At 52.7% G+C, this 5,000-nt stretch overlaps 1 non-coding gene across 1 annotated transcript in view; it reads left to right on the forward strand.

Annotated features, from left to right (window-relative positions):
• Positions 1 to 4,416: 4,416 nt before the first annotated feature.
• The window catches only part of LOC126434594 (small subunit ribosomal RNA), a 1,910-nt gene continuing 1,326 nt past the window's right edge, over positions 4,417 to 5,000 (forward strand). The window contains exon 1 of the ribosomal RNA XR_007579344.1: positions 4,417 to 5,000. This exon is cut by the window's right edge and continues 1,326 nt beyond it. This is a non-coding gene — a ribosomal RNA (small subunit ribosomal RNA).

A 5,000-nucleotide genomic window follows, 5' to 3' on the forward strand; every position in this document is an offset into this window, starting at 1 on the left:
GCCCACAGTGCCCTTCTTTCGACAACAGCACCCCAACGCCAGCGCCTCTGCCGCACGAAGCCGTGGACCGGCAATCACTCCACCTGCACCCGTTCGTGCCCCACCCCAACCGCCCAACTCGCAACTCCAGCGGATGAACGGCGGACTTTGCTCGCACTCGCAATGTGCAATCCACCCCTATAACGTGCGTTTCATGAAGAGTTATGTCCAATATGCGACATTCCCGCTGTCCCTATACATGAGCTGCGAGCTGTACCACTTACGAGCTACAGACGCGATCGCGTTGCTCTCTGTACGAATGCAGATGCTCAGCGGTCAGCTAGGAGGCGCTCCATCCATGTCGGTACCGGTGAGCGTTGCACTCGCAGTCGCAAAAACGTACGGCAAGTATATTACTCGGAAGAGTCAATGACAGTCCAAGCCCCCCTGCGTGGGAAGAGTCTTTCTAGGCCATGACCCACCGGAAGGGCGCAGCGTCCCCCACCCCAACATGTGACGTCACACTATCCGTATTGACGACTAGACTGATTCCTTATAATCATTTGCCATACACCGGTGGAAGCTGCCGAGACGAGTAACTACATGGCGGCCTCGCCGTGTCACTAATGTACAGAGATACAACAGTTTCGACTGGAACCGGATGAAACGTATACACGGCGCTGATTAGTAATAGATAGAGCCATCAAAATACAGATAATGTATACAACTGTCCGTATACATGCTGAAAGACTCTGCTCACAATCACAACCACACGTCAACCAGACACTCTTATCACGCACTACTCTCTGCCTGTAACAGGCACAGAGACAATATGTAAGCACCAGCATGGAACAACACCCAGTGCATCCTCTCCGCCACATTAGACAATCCACACTATCATAACCAGACCGGGAGGTCCGCTCACAAAACAGAATATCCCACCCTTCCGACAACCACCATTGCTCAGCTAAGCCACCAACATCCACACATGTCCTACACAGGGGTACACCCAACATCACAATACTGCCTCCTGTCACAGCACACAAACAATGGCAGCAATGAAAGACACAGGTCTGCCACAAGCATGGAATCAGAGCGCCGCCTGTCATGAGCCAAAGGTGCATCCTGACGTGGCAAATCAGATCATGCCGCAGGCATCCACTTACTATAATCACAATCAACAAACCGGCCGCCGCCGCCGCCCCCCCCCCCAATACACCTTTCCTTACAACAATGTGTACCTTAACCTAACCCATATTGTGCCTTAACCTAACCCATATTGTGCCTTAACCTAACCCATATTGTGCCTTAACCTAACCCATATTGTACCTTAACCTAACCCATATTGTACCTTAACCTAACCTATATTGCGCGTTAACCTAACCCATATTGTGCCTTAACCTAACCCATATTGTGCCTTAACCTAACCCATATTGTGCCTTAACCTAACCCATATTGTGCCTTAACCTAACCCATATTGTGCCTTAACCTAACCCATATTGTGCCTTAACCTAACCCATATTGTGCCTTAACCTAACCCATATTGTGCCTTAACCTAACCCATATTGTGCCTTAACCTAACCCATATTGTGCCTTAACCTAACCCATATTGTGCCTTAACCTAACCCATATTGTGCCTTAACCTAACCCATATTGTGCCTTAACCTAACCCATATTGTGCCTTAACCTAACCCATATTGTGCCTTAACCTAACCCATATTGTGCCTTAACCTAACCCATATTGTGCCTTAACCTAACCCATATTGTGCCTTAACCTAACCCATATTGTGCCTTAACCTAACCCATATTGTGCCTTAACCTAACCCATATTGTGCCTTAACCTAACCCATATTGTGCCTTAACCTAACCCATATTGTGCCTTAACCTAACCCATATTGTGCCTTAACCTAACCCATATTGTGCCTTAACCTAACCCATATTGTGCCTTAACCTAACCCATATTGTGCCTTAACCTAACCCATATTGTGCCTTAACCTAACCCATATTGTGCCTTAACCTAACCCATATTGTGCCTTAACCTAACCCATATTGTGCCTTAACCTAACCCATATTGTGCCTTAACCTAACCCATATTGCGCCTTAACCTAACCCATATTGCGCCTTAACCTAACCCATATTGCGCCTTAACCTAACCCATATTGCGCCTTAACCTAACCCATATTGCGCCTTAACCTAACCCATATTGCGCCTTAACCTAACCCATATTGCGCCTTAACCTAACCCATATTGCGCCTTAACCTAACCCATATTGCGCCTTAACCTAACCCATATTGCGCCTTAACCTAACCCATATTGCGCCTTAACCTAACCTATATTGCGCCTTAACCTAACCTATATTGCGCCTTAACCCAACCTATATTGCGCCTTAACCTAACCTATATTGCGCCTTAACCCAACCTATATTGCGCCTTAACCCAACCTATATTGCGCCTTAACCCAACCTATATTGCGCCTTAACCCAACCTATATTGCGCCTTAACCCAACCCACGTTGCGCCTTAACCCAACACACGTTGGGCCTTAACCCAACACACGTTGGGCCTTAACCCAACACACGTTGGGCCTTAACCCAACACACGTTGGGCCTTAACCCAACACACGTTGGGCCTTAACCCAACACACGTTGGGCCTTAACCCAACACACGTTGGGCCTTAACCCAACACACGTTGGGCCTTAACCCAACACACGTTGGGCCTTAACCCAACACACGTTGGGCCTTAACCCGCTCTGTAATTGTCATACGACGCGTTAAATTAGTGTAGTGTTGCCTACCTGCAACCCCCGCAATATAGTTTGCTACTCGCACTGCCTGGTCCCCAGTGTATCGCTTCATGTTAAACACCTTGCAGCGATACACTGTAATGTGGATGGCAGCAGGACGTACATGCTCAATGCCCTTCGCAGTTGTTCATTGGCATTCGCATGGCGAAGCACTTAGCCTACGCTGTGGTACGGCCTGTGTCAACTGTCTGCTGATGTTGTACGTCCAAATCACACACTGTACTGCACATTGGTCCTCATGTACTGAATGATACATCGTGGTACATGTGACCGTACAACGACTGCGCCAACAACGGCGACCCATGCGGTCCAACTGTTGTGCACTCAGCTACATGTCGTCTCCCTATAAGAGCCGGATTGCAGTGTGGTATGCCCTGGATGGCGATCAGCATGAGCCGTCTGTTGATGTAGTGGCGCGTGTTGTCAGACGTAGTCGTCTCTTCTCACACACCGTGACAGCATGGTGCACTGCGTTCCACATCTGCGACATGCGACAGAGGCCGGTTGACAGTCGTTCGCGCAATGGACATCGCATACGTACGGGGGCCACCTTCCACGTGTTCGCGAAGCGTGCACATGTTGTTGCGTGTATGTGGGCAGACATAGTGTGTCGTGACACCTGACACAGGCATGCAACAATCGTTGAATTTGCAAATGGCGATGGACGTCTACGTTTGCTGGTGACGTTACGCAAATGAACAACTGGTAAACCGTTGTGGTGCGGTTGTTCTCGCTAGAGGTAAATCAGTGATGGCGACGATCGGTTGAGCTACCAACCGGTTGTTTCAGCGATACCCACCATGCCCACGAACGTGAATGGCATCTGGGTGTGAAGCGATACGCGGCGGTGGCTGGGTGGGACCGACCCCGGCCGGTGAGGGGGGGCCTCCCGGCGTGCTGGCCGCGCGGTGCGTGGGCGCACGCGCTACAGCCGGCTGGTGGGGGCGGCCAGTGGCAGGCGCGCCGGCCGACGGAGGCGGCAGGCGGCGCAGCTGCGCGCCGGCGCACCCTGCACGCGGCGCCGTGCGGCCAAAGTAGGTCCTCGCGGGCCCGGTGCGAAGCGCGGTGGACATCTGCAGTGTGCTGGTCCGATTGAGGACTGTGCGCGCTGAGGATGCGCCGCCGCCCGGCGCTCGGCGCCGCGACGCCGTCTGCTGCTCGGTCGCCTCTGCGGTTCTCGCAGGTGGTTTGTATCGCAGCTGTGCGGACGTGTTGGCGCGTGCGCTGTGCTGGGAGAGTTCGCTTCGGCACCCAAGTGGGGCTTTTGTCCTTCTGTGGCGCTGGCGTTGGAGCTGCCGGTCACCGTAGGTGGCGCGTGTTGTCTCCCGCCGGCAATGCCACGACAGCACGCTCCCGGGCCTCTGTCGGCAGCGGCAAGCTCAGTTGGGAGCACGGGTGGTCGCACCTAAAGCGTCTACTCGCCAAACTCCGGGCGATTGCGCCTCTCTCGAACCCGACCAAGTACTTAGGACGGCGCTGCGCGCCGCCGGGACCTGAGAGGGTTTCGAGGTGTATTGTGCAGGGGAGCTCAGCCTCCTCCTGTTTGCAGAATAATCGAGCGGACGCTTGCGTGTTCGCGCGGGCCCCCGGGACACACTCCCGGGCGGCCGGCTGCTCAGCTCTAGTTGACGCAGCTCCCTGGTTGATCCTGCCAGTAGTCATATGCTTGTCTCAAAGATTAAGCCATGCATGTCTCAGTACAAGCCGCATTAAGGTGAAACCGCGAATGGCTCATTAAATCAGTTATGGTTCCTTAGATCGTACCCACGTTACTTGGATAACTGTGGTAATTCTAGAGCTAATACATGCAAACAGAGTCCCGACCAGAGATGGAAGGGACGCTTTTATTAGATCAAAACCAATCGGTCGGCTCGTCCGGTCCGTTTGCCTTGGTGACTCTGAATAACTTTGGGCTGATCGCACGGTCCTCGTACCGGCGACGCATCTTTCAAATGTCTGCCTTATCAACTGTCGATGGTAGGTTCTGCGCCTACCATGGTTGTAACGGGTAACGGGGAATCAGGGTTCGATTCCGGAGAGGGAGCCTGAGAAACGGCTACCACATCCAAGGAAGGCAGCAGGCGCGCAAATTACCCACTCCCGGCACGGGGAGGTAGTGACGAAAAATAACGATACGGGACTCATCCGAGGCCCCGTAATCGGAATGAGTACACTTTAAATCCTTTAACGAGTATCTATTGGAGGGCAAGTCTGGTGCC

The sequence above is a fragment of the Schistocerca serialis genome, unplaced genomic scaffold, assembly GCF_023864345.2.
Source record: "Schistocerca serialis cubense isolate TAMUIC-IGC-003099 unplaced genomic scaffold, iqSchSeri2.2 HiC_scaffold_1192, whole genome shotgun sequence".
Taxonomy (NCBI): domain Eukaryota; kingdom Metazoa; phylum Arthropoda; class Insecta; order Orthoptera; family Acrididae; genus Schistocerca; species Schistocerca serialis.